Source organism: Lynx rufus, unplaced genomic scaffold (assembly GCF_022079265.1).
Source record: "Lynx rufus isolate CCGP_SWC_20201006 ecotype Redwood Valley unplaced genomic scaffold, mLynRuf1.p SCAF_25, whole genome shotgun sequence".
Taxonomy (NCBI): domain Eukaryota; kingdom Metazoa; phylum Chordata; class Mammalia; order Carnivora; family Felidae; genus Lynx; species Lynx rufus.
Window position 1 is genome coordinate 19338323 of NW_025814840.1, and position 14526 is coordinate 19352848.

The 14526-nt window shown below is 73.9% G+C and overlaps 11 non-coding genes across 11 annotated transcripts; all 11 read left to right on the forward strand.

Annotated features, from left to right (window-relative positions):
* The first annotated feature begins 745 nt into the window (after nucleotides 1-745).
* On the forward strand, nucleotides 746-864 carry LOC124518935 (5S ribosomal RNA). Its single transcript, XR_006963947.1, has one exon. It is a non-coding gene; the product is annotated as a 5S ribosomal RNA (ribosomal RNA).
* A 1147-nt stretch (nucleotides 865-2011) lies between these two features.
* On the forward strand, nucleotides 2012-2130 carry LOC124518936 (5S ribosomal RNA). Its single transcript, XR_006963948.1, has one exon. It is a non-coding gene; the product is annotated as a 5S ribosomal RNA (ribosomal RNA).
* Nucleotides 2131-3278: 1148 nt separating this feature from the next.
* On the forward strand, nucleotides 3279-3397 carry LOC124518937 (5S ribosomal RNA). The gene has a single exon (XR_006963949.1). It is a non-coding gene; the product is annotated as a 5S ribosomal RNA (ribosomal RNA).
* A 1147-nt stretch (nucleotides 3398-4544) lies between these two features.
* Nucleotides 4545-4663, forward strand: LOC124518938 (5S ribosomal RNA). Its single transcript, XR_006963950.1, has one exon. It is a non-coding gene; the product is annotated as a 5S ribosomal RNA (ribosomal RNA).
* Nucleotides 4664-5806: 1143 nt separating this feature from the next.
* Nucleotides 5807-5925, forward strand: LOC124518939 (5S ribosomal RNA). The gene has a single exon (XR_006963951.1). It is a non-coding gene; the product is annotated as a 5S ribosomal RNA (ribosomal RNA).
* A 1156-nt stretch (nucleotides 5926-7081) lies between these two features.
* On the forward strand, nucleotides 7082-7200 carry LOC124518940 (5S ribosomal RNA). Its single transcript, XR_006963952.1, has one exon. It is a non-coding gene; the product is annotated as a 5S ribosomal RNA (ribosomal RNA).
* Nucleotides 7201-8348: 1148 nt separating this feature from the next.
* LOC124518942 (5S ribosomal RNA) lies at nucleotides 8349-8467 on the forward strand. Its single transcript, XR_006963954.1, has one exon. It is a non-coding gene; the product is annotated as a 5S ribosomal RNA (ribosomal RNA).
* Nucleotides 8468-9616: 1149 nt separating this feature from the next.
* LOC124518943 (5S ribosomal RNA) lies at nucleotides 9617-9735 on the forward strand. Its single transcript, XR_006963955.1, has one exon. It is a non-coding gene; the product is annotated as a 5S ribosomal RNA (ribosomal RNA).
* Nucleotides 9736-10881: 1146 nt separating this feature from the next.
* On the forward strand, nucleotides 10882-11000 carry LOC124518944 (5S ribosomal RNA). Its single transcript, XR_006963956.1, has one exon. It is a non-coding gene; the product is annotated as a 5S ribosomal RNA (ribosomal RNA).
* Nucleotides 11001-12147: 1147 nt separating this feature from the next.
* Nucleotides 12148-12266, forward strand: LOC124518945 (5S ribosomal RNA). Its single transcript, XR_006963957.1, has one exon. It is a non-coding gene; the product is annotated as a 5S ribosomal RNA (ribosomal RNA).
* Nucleotides 12267-13416: 1150 nt separating this feature from the next.
* On the forward strand, nucleotides 13417-13535 carry LOC124518946 (5S ribosomal RNA). The gene has a single exon (XR_006963958.1). It is a non-coding gene; the product is annotated as a 5S ribosomal RNA (ribosomal RNA).
* The last annotated feature ends 991 nt before the right edge of the window (nucleotides 13536-14526 follow it).

Below are 14526 nucleotides of genomic sequence, written 5' to 3' on the forward strand. Positions count from 1 at the left end.
GCGGGACCGGGGGCTGGCGCCTGGGGACTGGAGGGTGGGGGGTGGGTGGGTGGGTGGATCCAAGAACCCAGGAGCGGGCGGGAGGGCGGGGCAGCGAGACCCCACACTCGGCCTCCGCCACAGGCCTGGGCTCCCTGGGTCCCGGACCTCTTCCCTCCCTCGAGCCCTCATCCCCAGGGCCCCCGGCGTTGCGCGAGGCCCAGCCAGGGCAGCGGGCTCGGGCTGGTGATGTTCTCTGGGGGCGCTGGGGCCTCGGGGGTGGCTTTGCCCCAGGTGGGGCGGACGGGAGGGAAAGGCGGGGTCGGGGGGGCGGCTGGCTGCGCTCGCCCTGGGACTGGGGCGGAGGCGCTGAGAACCCGGCGGGGGGCGGGGGGGGGGGGGCCCAGATGGCACGTCCGGCCGGATGCCCCACGCTCGCTTCCACCCTCTTCCCAGTGAGCGGCCCGACGTGGTGCGGTGCGGTGCGGGATGGAAGCGGAGGCGGGCGTGGGGCCAAGCCGGGAGCAGCCTGCAAGAGTCCCGGGATCGGTGAAGGCCGGGGCTTGCGCCACAGCGCCTTGCCAGGGTCCTCTTGCGCCGCCTCCGCCACCCGCCCGGGGCCCGCGGCGGAGGGCGGCGGCGGCCAGGCGGCAGGCAGGCAGGCAGGCAGGCAGGCAGGCAGGCGCGTGCATGGGTGAAGCGCGGCACCCGCTGGGCTTGGGACGCGTGGAGCAGGCTCTTGAGGCGCCCAGCGGCTGCCGCCGGCGTCTACGGCCATACCACCCTGAACGCGCCCGATCTCGTCTGATCTCGGAAGCTAAGCAGGGTCGGGCCTGGTTAGTACTTGGATGGGAGACCGCCTGGGAATACCGGGTGCTGTAGGCTTTTGCTTTTTGCTTTTGCCTTTTGCCTTTTGCCTTTTGCCTCTGGCCTCCTTGACCTCTCCTTTGGCGCCCGCCGCCCCTCCCCCCTCCCTCCGTGTGTCCCTCTCTCCCCGGGGAGCGCGACTCCTGGGGCCAAACACACCCCGGCCACTGCTCCCTCAGCCCCTCCCGGGCCGGCAAAGCGGTCGGGCCTGGCCTAGTCTGGCCCCGCCCCGCCCCGCCCCGCCCCCCCCAGCCCCCCGAGCCCGCACACCCCACGGTACTTCACAAGGCGTCCGCTCGCCGCTCCCCGCTCCCCGCCCCACGCTAAATCCCACTGCACCGGCTGGAAGCCACGCCCCAGCTTTGCACCTTTCCTGCCACTGCACCCGCACGCACGGAGGGGTGGGGGGGTGCGGGGAGGGCGGGACCGGGGGCTGGCGCCTGGGGACTGGAGGGTGGGGGGTGGGTGGGTGGGTGGATCCAAGAACCCAGGAGCGGGCGGGAGGGCGGGGCAGCGAGACCCCACACTCGGCCTCCGCCACAGGCCTGGGCTCCCTGGGTCCCGGACCTCTTCCCTCCCTCGAGCCCTCATCCCCAGGGCCCCCGGCGTTGCGCGAGGCCCAGCCAGGGCAGCGGGCTCGGGCTGGTGATGTTCTCTGGGGGCGCTGGGGCCTCGGGGGTGGCTTTGCCCCAGGTGGGGCGGACGGGAGGGAAAGGCGGGGTCGGGGGGGCGGCTGGCTGCGCTCGCCCTGGGACTGGGGCGGAGGCGCTGAGAACCCGGCGGGGGGCGGGGGGGGGGGGGCCCAGATGGCACGTCCGGCCGGATGCCCCACGCTCGCTTCCACCCTCTTCCCAGTGAGCGGCCCGACGTGGTGCGGTGCGGTGCGGGATGGAAGCGGAGGCGGGCGTGGGGCCAAGCCGGGAGCAGCCTGCAAGAGTCCCGGGATCGGTGAAGGCCGGGGCTTGCGCCACAGCGCCTTGCCAGGGTCCTCTTGCGCCGCCTCCGCCACCCGCCCGGGGCCCGCGGCGGAGGGCGGCGGCGGCCAGGCGGCAGGCAGGCAGGCAGGCAGGCAGGCAGGCAGGCGCGTGCATGGGTGAAGCGCGGCACCCGCTGGGCTTGGGACGCGTGGAGCAGGCTCTTGAGGCGCCCAGCGGCTGCCGCCGGCGTCTACGGCCATACCACCCTGAACGCGCCCGATCTCGTCTGATCTCGGAAGCTAAGCAGGGTCGGGCCTGGTTAGTACTTGGATGGGAGACCGCCTGGGAATACCGGGTGCTGTAGGCTTTTGCTTTTTGCTTTTGCCTTTTGCCTTTTGCCTTTTGCCTCTGGCCTCCTTGACCTCTCCTTTGGCGCCCGCCGCCCCTCCCCCCTCCCTCCGTGTGTCCCTCTCTCCCCGGGGAGCGCGACTCCTGGGGCCAAACACACCCCGGCCACTGCTCCCTCAGCCCCTCCCGGGCCGGCAAAGCGGTCGGGCCTGGCCTAGTCTGGCCCCGCCCCGCCCCGCCCCGCCCCCCCCAGCCCCCCGAGCCCGCACACCCCACGGTACTTCACAAGGCGTCCGCTCGCCGCTCCCCGCTCCCCGCCCCACGCTAAATCCCACTGCACCGGCTGGAAGCCACGCCCCAGCTTTGCACCTTTCCTGCCACTGCACCCGCACGCACGGAGGGGTGGGGGGGTGCGGGGAGGGCGGGACCGGGGGCTGGCGCCTGGGGACTGGAGGGTGGGGGGTGGGTGGGTGGGTGGATCCAAGAACCCAGGAGCGGGCGGGAGGGCGGGGCAGCGAGACCCCACACTCGGCCTCCGTCACAGGCCTGGGCTCCCTGGGTCCCGGACCTCTTCCCTCCCTCGAGCCCTCATCCCCAGGGCCCCCGGCGTTGCGCGAGGCCCAGCCAGGGCAGCGGGCTCGGGCTGGTGATGTTCTCTGGGGGCGCTGGGGCCTCGGGGGTGGCTTTGCCCCAGGTGGGGCGGACGGGAGGGAAAGGCGGGGTCGGGGGGGCGGCTGGCTGCGCTCGCCCTGGGACTGGGGCGGAGGCGCTGAGAACCCGGCGGGGGGCGGGGGGGGGGGGGGCCCAGATGGCACGTCCGGCCGGATGCCCCACGCTCGCTTCCACCCTCTTCCCAGTGAGCGGCCCGACGTGGTGCGGTGCGGTGCGGGATGGAAGCGGAGGCGGGCGTGGGGCCAAGCCGGGAGCAGCCTGCAAGAGTCCCGGGATCGGTGAAGGCCGGGGCTTGCGCCACAGCGCCTTGCCAGGGTCCTCTTGCGCCGCCTCCGCCACCCGCCCGGGGCCCGCGGCGGAGGGCGGCGGCGGCCAGGCGGCAGGCAGGCAGGCAGGCAGGCAGGCAGGCAGGCGCGTGCATGGGTGAAGCGCGGCACCCGCTGGGCTTGGGACGCGTGGAGCAGGCTCTTGAGGCGCCCAGCGGCTGCCGCCGGCGTCTACGGCCATACCACCCTGAACGCGCCCGATCTCGTCTGATCTCGGAAGCTAAGCAGGGTCGGGCCTGGTTAGTACTTGGATGGGAGACCGCCTGGGAATACCGGGTGCTGTAGGCTTTTGCTTTTTGCTTTTGCCTTTTGCCTTTTGCCTTTTGCCTCTGGCCTCCTTGACCTCTCCTTTGGCGCCCGCCGCCCCTCCCCCCTCCCTCCGTGTGTCCCTCTCTCCCCGGGGAGCGCGACTCCTGGGGCCAAACACACCCCGGCCACTGCTCCCTCAGCCCCTCCCGGGCCGGCAAAGCGGTCGGGCCTGGCCTAGTCTGGCCCCGCCCCGCCCCGCCCCGCCCCCCCCAGCCCCCCGAGCCCGCACACCCCACGGTACTTCACAAGGCGTCCGCTCGCCGCTCCCCGCTCCCCGCCCCACGCTAAATCCCACTGCACCGGCTGGAAGCCACGCCCCAGCTTTGCACCTTTCCTGCCACTGCACCCGCACGCACGGAGGGGTGGGGGGGTGCGGGGAGGGCGGGACCGGGGGCTGGCGCCTGGGGACTGGAGGGTGGGGGGTGGGTGGGTGGGTGGATCCAAGAACCCAGGAGCGGGCGGGAGGGCGGGGCAGCGAGACCCCACACTCGGCCTCCGCCACAGGCCTGGGCTCCCTGGGTCCCGGACCTCTTCCCTCCCTCGAGCCCTCATCCCCAGGGCCCCCGGCGTTGCGCGAGGCCCAGCCAGGGCAGCGGGCTCGGGCTGGTGATGTTCTCTGGGGGCGCTGGGGCCTCGGGGGTGGCTTTGCCCCAGGTGGGGCGGACGGGAGGGAAAGGCGGGGTCGGGGGGGCGGCTGGCTGCGCTCGCCCTGGGACTGGGGCGGAGGCGCTGAGAACCCGGCGGGGGGCGGGGGGGGGGGGGCCCAGATGGCACGTCCGGCCGGATGCCCCACGCTCGCTTCCACCCTCTTCCCAGTGAGCGGCCCGACGTGGTGCGGTGCGGTGCGGGATGGAAGCGGAGGCGGGCGTGGGGCCAAGCCGGGAGCAGCCTGCAAGAGTCCCGGGATCGGTGAAGGCCGGGGCTTGCGCCACAGCGCCTTGCCAGGGTCCTCTTGCGCCGCCTCCGCCACCCGCCCGGGGCCCGCGGCGGAGGGCGGCGGCGGCCAGGCGGCAGGCAGGCAGGCAGGCAGGCAGGCAGGCAGGCGCGTGCATGGGTGAAGCGCGGCACCCGCTGGGCTTGGGACGCGTGGAGCAGGCTCTTGAGGCGCCCAGCGGCTGCCGCCGGCGTCTACGGCCATACCACCCTGAACGCGCCCGATCTCGTCTGATCTCGGAAGCTAAGCAGGGTCGGGCCTGGTTAGTACTTGGATGGGAGACCGCCTGGGAATACCGGGTGCTGTAGGCTTTTGCTTTTTGCTTTTGCCTTTTGCCTTTTGCCTTTTGCCTCTGGCCTCCTTGACCTCTCCTTTGGCGCCCGCCGCCCCTCCCCCCTCCCTCCGTGTGTCCCTCTCTCCCCGGGGAGCGCGACTCCTGGGGCCAAACACACCCCGGCCACTGCTCCCTCAGCCCCTCCCGGGCCGGCAAAGCGGTCGGGCCTGGCCTAGTCTGGCCCCGCCCCGCCCCGCCCCGCCCCCCCCAGCCCCCCGAGCCCGCACACCCCACGGTACTTCACAAGGCGTCCGCTCGCCGCTCCCCGCTCCCCGCCCCACGCTAAATCCCACTGCACCGGCTGGAAGCCACGCCCCAGCTTTGCACCTTTCCTGCCACTGCACCCGCACGCACGGAGGGGTGGGGGGGTGCGGGGAGGGCGGGACCGGGGGCTGGCGCCTGGGGACTGGAGGGTGGGGGGTGGGTGGGTGGGTGGATCCAAGAACCCAGGAGCGGGCGGGAGGGCGGGGCAGCGAGACCCCACACTCGGCCTCCGCCACAGGCCTGGGCTCCCTGGGTCCCGGACCTCTTCCCTCCCTCGAGCCCTCATCCCCAGGGCCCCCGGCGTTGCGCGAGGCCCAGCCAGGGCAGCGGGCTCGGGCTGGTGATGTTCTCTGGGGGCGCTGGGGCCTCGGGGGTGGCTTTGCCCCAGGTGGGGCGGACGGGAGGGAAAGGCGGGGTCGGGGGGGCGGCTGGCTGCGCTCGCCCTGGGACTGGGGCGGAGGCGCTGAGAACCCGGCGGGGGGCGGGGGGGGGGGGGCCCAGATGGCACGTCCGGCCGGATGCCCCACGCTCGCTTCCACCCTCTTCCCAGTGAGCGGCCCGACGTGGTGCGGTGCGGTGCGGGATGGAAGCGGAGGCGGGCGTGGGGCCAAGCCGGGAGCAGCCTGCAAGAGTCCCGGGATCGGTGAAGGCCGGGGCTTGCGCCACAGCGCCTTGCCAGGGTCCTCTTGCGCCGCCTCCGCCACCCGCCCGGGGCCCGCGGCGGAGGGCGGCGGCGGCCAGGCGGCAGGCAGGCAGGCAGGCAGGCAGGCAGGCGCGTGCATGGGTGAAGCGCGGCACCCGCTGGGCTTGGGACGCGTGGAGCAGGCTCTTGAGGCGCCCAGCGGCTGCCGCCGGCGTCTACGGCCATACCACCCTGAACGCGCCCGATCTCGTCTGATCTCGGAAGCTAAGCAGGGTCGGGCCTGGTTAGTACTTGGATGGGAGACCGCCTGGGAATACCGGGTGCTGTAGGCTTTTGCTTTTTGCTTTTGCCTTTTGCCTTTTGCCTTTTGCCTCTGGCCTCCTTGACCTCTCCTTTGGCGCCCGCCGCCCCTCCCCCCTCCCTCCGTGTGTCCCTCTCTCCCCGGGGAGCGCGACTCCTGGGGCCAAAACACACCCCGGCCACTGCTCCCTCAGCCCCTCCCGGGCCGGCAAAGCGGTCGGGCCTGGCCTAGTCTGGCCCCGCCCCCGCCCCGCCCCGCCCCCCCCAGCCCCCCGAGCCCGCACACCCCACGGTACTTCACAAGGCGTCCGCTCGCCGCTCCCCGCTCCCCGCCCCACGCTAAATCCCACTGCACCGGCTGGAAGCCACGCCCCAGCTTTGCACCTTTCCTGCCACTGCACCCGCACGCACGGAGGGGTGGGGGGGGTGCGGGGAGGGCGGGACCGGGGGCTGGCGCCTGGGGACTGGAGGGTGGGGGGGTGGGTGGGTGGGTGGATCCAAGAACCCAGGAGCGGGCGGGAGGGCGGGGCAGTCGAGACCCCACACTCGGCCTCCGCCACAGGCCTGGGCTCCCTGGGTCCCGGACCTCTTCCCTCCCTCGAGCCCTCATCCCCAGGGCCCCCCGGCGTTGCGCGAGGCCCAGCCAGGGCAGCGGGCTCGGGCTGGTGATGTTCTCTGGGGGCGCTGGGGCCTCGGGGGTGGCTTTGCCCCAGGTGGGGCGGACGGGAGGGAAAGGCGGGGTCGGGGGGGCGGCTGGCTGCGCTCGCCCTGGGACTGGGGCGGAGGCGCTGAGAACCCGGCGGGGGGCGGGGGGGGGGGGGGCCCAGATGGCACGTCCGGCCGGATGCCCCACGCTCGCTTCCACCCTCTTCCCAGTGAGCGGCCCGACGTGGTGCGGTGCGGTGCGGGATGGAAGCGGAGGCGGGCGTGGGGCCAAGCCGGGAGCAGCCTGCAAGAGTCCCGGGATCGGTGAAGGCCGGGGCTTGCGCCACAGCGCCTTGCCAGGGTCCTCTTTGCGCCGCCTCCGCCACCCGCCCGGGGCCCGCGGCGGAGGGCGGGCGGCGGCCAGGCGGCAGGCAGGCAGGCAGGCAGGCAGGCAGGCAGGCGCGTGCATGGGTGAAGCGCGGCACCCGCTGGGCTTGGGACGCGTGGAGCAGGCTCTTGAGGCGCCCAGCGGCTGCCGCCGGCGTCTACGGCCATACCACCCTGAACGCGCCCGATCTCGTCTGATCTCGGAAGCTAAGCAGGGTCGGGCCTGGTTAGTACTTGGATGGGAGACCGCCTGGGAATACCGGGTGCTGTAGGCTTTTGCTTTTTGCTTTTGCCTTTTGCCTTTTGCCTTTTGCCTCTGGCCTCCTTGACCTCTCCTTTGGCGCCCGCCGCCCCTCCCCCCTCCCTCCGTGTGTCCCTCTCTCCCCGGGGAGCGCGACTCCTGGGGCCAAACACACCCCGGCCACTGCTCCCTCAGCCCCTCCCGGGCCGGCAAAGCGGTCGGGCCTGGCCTAGTCTGGCCCCGCCCCGCCCCGCCCCGCCCCCCCCCAGCCCCCCGAGCCCGCACACCCCACGGTACTTCACAAGGCGTCCGCTCGCCGCTCCCCGCTCCCCGCCCCACGCTAAATCCCACTGCACCGGCTGGAAGCCACGCCCCAGCTTTGCACCTTTCCTGCCACTGCACCCGCACGCACGGAGGGGTGGGGGGGTGCGGGGAGGGCGGGACCGGGGGCTGGCGCCTGGGGACTGGAGGGTGGGGGGTGGGTGGGTGGGTGGATCCAAGAACCCAGGAGCGGGCGGGAGGGCGGGGCAGCGAGACCCCACACTCGGCCTCCGCCACAGGCCTGGGCTCCCTGGGTCCCGGACCTCTTCCCTCCCTCGAGCCCTCATCCCCAGGGCCCCCGGCGTTGCGCGAGGCCCAGCCAGGGCAGCGGGCTCGGGCTGGTGATGTTCTCTGGGGGCGCTGGGGCCTCGGGGGTGGCTTTGCCCCAGGTGGGGCGGACGGGAGGGAAAGGCGGGGTCGGGGGGGCGGCTGGCTGCGCTCGCCCTGGGACTGGGGCGGAGGCGCTGAGAACCCGGCGGGGGGCGGGGGGGGGGGGGCCCAGATGGCACGTCCGGCCGGATGCCCCACGCTCGCTTCCACCCTCTTCCCAGTGAGCGGCCCGACGTGGTGCGGTGCGGTGCGGGATGGAAGCGGAGGCGGGCGTGGGGCCAAGCCGGGAGCAGCCTGCAAGAGTCCCGGGATCGGTGAAGGCCGGGGCTTGCGCCACAGCGCCTTGCCAGGGTCCTCTTGCGCCGCCTCCGCCACCCGCCCGGGGCCCGCGGCGGAGGGCGGCGGCGGCCAGGCGGCAGGCAGGCAGGCAGGCAGGCAGGCAGGCAGGCGCGTGCATGGGTGAAGCGCGGCACCCGCTGGGCTTGGGACGCGTGGAGCAGGCTCTTGAGGCGCCCAGCGGCTGCCGCCGGCGTCTACGGCCATACCACCCTGAACGCGCCCGATCTCGTCTGATCTCGGAAGCTAAGCAGGGTCGGGCCTGGTTAGTACTTGGATGGGAGACCGCCTGGGAATACCGGGTGCTGTAGGCTTTTGCTTTTTGCTTTTGCCTTTTGCCTTTTGCCTTTTGCCTCTGGCCTCCTTGACCTCTCCTTTGGCGCCCGCCGCCCCTCCCCCCTCCCTCCGTGTGTCCCTCTCTCCCCGGGGAGCGCGACTCCTGGGGCCAAACACACCCCGGCCACTGCTCCCTCAGCCCCTCCCGGGCCGGCAAAGCGGTCGGGCCTGGCCTAGTCTGGCCCCGCCCCGCCCCGCCCCGCCCCCCCCAGCCCCCCGAGCCCGCACACCCCACGGTACTTCACAAGGCGTCCGCTCGCCGCTCCCCCGCTCCCCGCCCCACGCTAAATCCCACTGCACCGGCTGGAAGCCACGCCCCAGCTTTGCACCTTTCCTGCCACTGCACCCGCACGCACGGAGGGGTGGGGGGGTGCGGGGAGGGCGGGACCGGGGGCTGGCGCCTGGGGACTGGAGGGTGGGGGGTGGGTGGGTGGGTGGATCCAAGAACCCAGGAGCGGGCGGGAGGGCGGGGCAGCGAGACCCCACACTCGGCCTCCGCCACAGGCCTGGGCTCCCTGGGTCCCGGACCTCTTCCCTCCCTCGAGCCCTCATCCCCAGGGCCCCCGGCGTTGCGCGAGGCCCAGCCAGGGCAGCGGGCTCGGGCTGGTGATGTTCTCTGGGGGCGCTGGGGCCTCGGGGGTGGCTTTGCCCCAGGTGGGGCGGACGGGAGGGAAAGGCGGGGTCGGGGGGGCGGCTGGCTGCGCTCGCCCTGGGACTGGGGCGGAGGCGCTGAGAACCCGGCGGGGGGCGGGGGGGGGGGGGGCCCAGATGGCACGTCCGGCCGGATGCCCCACGCTCGCTTCCACCCTCTTCCCAGTGAGCGGCCCGACGTGGTGCGGTGCGGTGCGGGATGGAAGCGGAGGCGGGCGTGGGGCCAAGCCGGGAGCAGCCTGCAAGAGTCCCGGGATCGGTGAAGGCCGGGGCTTGCGCCACAGCGCCTTGCCAGGGTCCTCTTGCGCCGCCTCCGCCACCCGCCCGGGGCCCGCGGCGGAGGGCGGCGGCGGCCAGGCGGCAGGCAGGCAGGCAGGCAGGCAGGCAGGCAGGCGCGTGCATGGGTGAAGCGCGGCACCCGCTGGGCTTGGGACGCGTGGAGCAGGCTCTTGAGGCGCCCAGCGGCTGCCGCCGGCGTCTACGGCCATACCACCCTGAACGCGCCCGATCTCGTCTGATCTCGGAAGCTAAGCAGGGTCGGGCCTGGTTAGTACTTGGATGGGAGACCGCCTGGGAATACCGGGTGCTGTAGGCTTTTGCTTTTTGCTTTTGCCTTTTGCCTTTTGCCTTTTGCCTCTGGCCTCCTTGACCTCTCCTTTGGCGCCCGCCGCCCCTCCCCCTTCCCTCCGTGTGTCCCTCTCTCCCCGGGGAGCGCGACTCCTGGGGCCAAACACACCCCGGCCACTGCTCCCTCAGCCCCTCCCGGGCCGGCAAAGCGGTCGGGCCTGGCCTAGTCTGGCCCCGCCCCGCCCCGCCCCGCCCCCCCCAGCCCCCCGAGCCCGCACACCCCACGGTACTTCACAAGGCGTCCGCTCGCCGCTCCCCGCTCCCCGCCCCACGCTAAATCCCACTGCACCGGCTGGAAGCCACGCCCCAGCTTTGCACCTTTCCTGCCACTGCACCCGCACGCACGGAGGGGTGGGGGGGTGCGGGGAGGGCGGGACCGGGGGCTGGCGCCTGGGGACTGGAGGGTGGGGGGTGGGTGGGTGGGTGGATCCAAGAACCCAGGAGCGGGCGGGAGGGCGGGGCAGCGAGACCCCACACTCGGCCTCCGCCACAGGCCTGGGCTCCCTGGGTCCCGGACCTCTTCCCTCCCTCGAGCCCTCATCCCCAGGGCCCCCGGCGTTGCGCGAGGCCCAGCCAGGGCAGCGGGCTCGGGCTGGTGATGTTCTCTGGGGGCGCTGGGGCCTCGGGGGTGGCTTTGCCCCAGGTGGGGCGGACGGGAGGGAAAGGCGGGGTCGGGGGGGCGGCTGGCTGCGCTCGCCCTGGGACTGGGGCGGAGGCGCTGAGAACCCGGCGGGGGGCGGGGGGGGGGGGCCCAGATGGCACGTCCGGCCGGATGCCCCACGCTCGCTTCCACCCTCTTCCCAGTGAGCGGCCCGACGTGGTGCGGTGCGGTGCGGGATGGAAGCGGAGGCGGGCGTGGGGCCAAGCCGGGAGCAGCCTGCAAGAGTCCCGGGATCGGTGAAGGCCGGGGCTTGCGCCACAGCGCCTTGCCAGGGTCCTCTTGCGCCGCCTCCGCCACCCGCCCGGGGCCCGCGGCGGAGGGCGGCGGCGGCCAGGCGGCAGGCAGGCAGGCAGGCAGGCAGGCAGGCAGGCGCGTGCATGGGTGAAGCGCGGCACCCGCTGGGCTTGGGACGCGTGGAGCAGGCTCTTGAGGCGCCCAGCGGCTGCCGCCGGCGTCTACGGCCATACCACCCTGAACGCGCCCGATCTCGTCTGATCTCGGAAGCTAAGCAGGGTCGGGCCTGGTTAGTACTTGGATGGGAGACCGCCTGGGAATACCGGGTGCTGTAGGCTTTTGCTTTTTGCTTTTGCCTTTTGCCTTTTGCCTTTTGCCTCTGGCCTCCTTGACCTCTCCTTTGGCGCCCGCCGCCCCTCCCCCCTCCCTCCGTGTGTCCCTCTCTCCCCGGGGAGCGCGACTCCTGGGGCCAAACACACCCCGGCCACTGCTCCCTCAGCCCCTCCCGGGCCGGCAAAGCGGTCGGGCCTGGCCTAGTCTGGCCCCGCCCCGCCCCGCCCCGCCCCCCCCAGCCCCCCGAGCCCGCACACCCCACGGTACTTCACAAGGCGTCCGCTCGCCGCTCCCCGCTCCCCGCCCCACGCTAAATCCCACTGCACCGGCTGGAAGCCACGCCCCAGCTTTGCACCTTTCCTGCCACTGCACCCGCACGCACGGAGGGGTGGGGGGGTGCGGGGAGGGCGGGACCGGGGGCTGGCGCCTGGGGACTGGAGGGTGGGGGGTGGGTGGGTGGGTGGATCCAAGAACCCAGGAGCGGGCGGGAGGGCGGGGCAGCGAGACCCCACACTCGGCCTCCGCCACAGGCCTGGGCTCCCTGGGTCCCGGACCTCTTCCCTCCCTCGAGCCCTCATCCCCAGGGCCCCCGGCGTTGCGCGAGGCCCAGCCAGGGCAGCGGGCTCGGGCTGGTGATGTTCTCTGGGGGCGCTGGGGCCTCGGGGGTGGCTTTGCCCCAGGTGGGGCGGACGGGAGGGAAAGGCGGGGTCGGGGGGGCGGCTGGCTGCGCTCGCCCTGGGACTGGGGCGGAGGCGCTGAGAACCCGGCGGGGGGCGGGGGGGGGGGGGCCCAGATGGCACGTCCGGCCGGATGCCCCACGCTCGCTTCCACCCTCTTCCCAGTGAGCGGCCCGACGTGGTGCGGTGCGGTGCGGGATGGAAGCGGAGGCGGGCGTGGGGCCAAGCCGGGAGCAGCCTGCAAGAGTCCCGGGATCGGTGAAGGCCGGGGCTTGCGCCACAGCGCCTTGCCAGGGTCCTCTTGCGCCGCCTCCGCCACCCGCCCGGGGCCCGCGGCGGAGGGCGGCGGCGGCCAGGCGGCAGGCAGGCAGGCAGGCAGGCAGGCAGGCAGGCGCGTGCATGGGTGAAGCGCGGCACCCGCTGGGCTTGGGACGCGTGGAGCAGGCTCTTGAGGCGCCCAGCGGCTGCCGCCGGCGTCTACGGCCATACCACCCTGAACGCGCCCGATCTCGTCTGATCTCGGAAGCTAAGCAGGGTCGGGCCTGGTTAGTACTTGGATGGGAGACCGCCTGGGAATACCGGGTGCTGTAGGCTTTTGCTTTTTGCTTTTGCCTTTTGCCTTTTGCCTTTTGCCTCTGGCCTCCTTGACCTCTCCTTTGGCGCCCGCCGCCCCTCCCCCCTCCCTCCGTGTGTCCCTCTCTCCCCGGGGAGCGCGACTCCTGGGGCCAAACACACCCCGGCCACTGCTCCCTCAGCCCCTCCCGGGCCGGCAAAGCGGTCGGGCCTGGCCTAGTCTGGCCCCGCCCCGCCCCGCCCCGCCCCCCCCAGCCCCCCGAGCCCGCACACCCCACGGTACTTCACAAGGCGTCCGCTCGCCGCTCCCCGCTCCCCGCCCCACGCTAAATCCCACTGCACCGGCTGGAAGCCACGCCCCAGCTTTGCACCTTTCCTGCCACTGCACCCGCACGCACGGAGGGGTGGGGGGGTGCGGGGAGGGCGGGACCGGGGGCTGGCGCCTGGGGACTGGAGGGTGGGGGGTGGGTGGGTGGGTGGATCCAAGAACCCAGGAGCGGGCGGGAGGGCGGGGCAGCGAGACCCCACACTCGGCCTCCGCCACAGGCCTGGGCTCCCTGGGTCCCGGACCTCTTCCCTCCCTCGAGCCCTCATCCCCAGGGCCCCCGGCGTTGCGCGAGGCCCAGCCAGGGCAGCGGGCTCGGGCTGGTGATGTTCTCTGGGGGCGCTGGGGCCTCGGGGGTGGCTTTGCCCCAGGTGGGGCGGACGGGAGGGAAAGGCGGGGTCGGGGGGGCGGCTGGCTGCGCTCGCCCTGGGACTGGGGCGGAGGCGCTGAGAACCCGGCGGGGGGCGGGGGGGGGGGGCCCAGATGGCACGTCCGGCCGGATGCCCCACGCTCGCTTCCACCCTCTTCCCAGTGAGCGGCCCGACGTGGTGCGGTGCGGTGCGGGATGGAAGCGGAGGCGGGCGTGGGGCCAAGCCGGGAGCAGCCTGCAAGAGTCCCGGGATCGGTGAAGGCCGGGGCTTGCGCCACAGCGCCTTGCCAGGGTCCTCTTGCGCCGCCTCCGCCACCCGCCCGGGGCCCGCGGCGGAGGGCGGCGGCGGCCAGGCGGCAGGCAGGCAGGCAGGCAGGCAGGCAGGCAGGCAGGCGCGTGCATGGGTGAAGCGCGGCACCCGCTGGGCTTGGGACGCGTGGAGCAGGCTCTTGAGGCGCCCAGCGGCTGCCGCCGGCGTCTACGGCCATACCACCCTGAACGCGCCCGATCTCGTCTGATCTCGGAAGCTAAGCAGGGTCGGGCCTGGTTAGTACTTGGATGGGAGACCGCCTGGGAATACCGGGTGCTGTAGGCTTTTGCTTTTTGCTTTTGCCTTTTGCCTTTTGCCTTTTGCCTCTGGCCTCCTTGACCTCTCCTTTGGCGCCCGCCGCCCCTCCCCCCTCCCTCCGTGTGTCCCTCTCTCCCCGGGGAGCGCGACTCCTGGGGCCAAACACACCCCGGCCACTGCTCCCTCAGCCCCTCCCGGGCCGGCAAAGCGGTCGGGCCTGGCCTAGTCTGGCCCCGCCCCGCCCCGCCCCGCCCCCCCCAGCCCCCCGAGCCCGCACACCCCACGGTACTTCACAAGGCGTCCGCTCGCCGCTCCCCGCTCCCCGCCCCACGCTAAATCCCACTGCACCGGCTGGAAGCCACGCCCCAGCTTTGCACCTTTCCTGCCACTGCACCCGCACGCACGGAGGGGTGGGGGGGTGCGGGGAGGGCGGGACCGGGGGCTGGCGCCTGGGGACTGGAGGGTGGGGGGTGGGTGGGTGGGTGGATCCAAGAACCCAGGAGCGGGCGGGAGGGCGGGGCAGCGAGACCCCACACTCGGCCTCCGTCACAGGCCTGGGCTCCCTGGGTCCCGGACCTCTTCCCTCCCTCGAGCCCTCATCCCCAGGGCCCCCGGCGTTGCGCGAGGCCCAGCCAGGGCAGCGGGCTCGGGCTGGTGATGTTCTCTGGGGGCGCTGGGGCCTCGGGGGTGGCTTTGCCCCAGGTGGGGCGGACGGGAGGGAAAGGCGGGGTCGGGGGGGCGGCTGGCTGCGCTCGCCCTGGGACTGGGGCGGAGGCGCTGAGAACCCGGCGGGGGGGGGGGGGGCCCAGATGGCACGTCCGGCCGGATGCCCCACGCTCGCTTCCACCCTCTTCCCAGTGAGCGGCCCGACGTGGTGCGGTGCGGTGCGGGATGGAAGCGGAGGCGGGCGTGGGGCCAAGCCGGGAGCAGCCTGCAAGAGTCCCGGGATCGGTGAAGGCCGGGGCTTGCGCCACAGCGCCTTGCCAGGGTCCTCTTGCGCCGCCTCCGCCACCCGCCC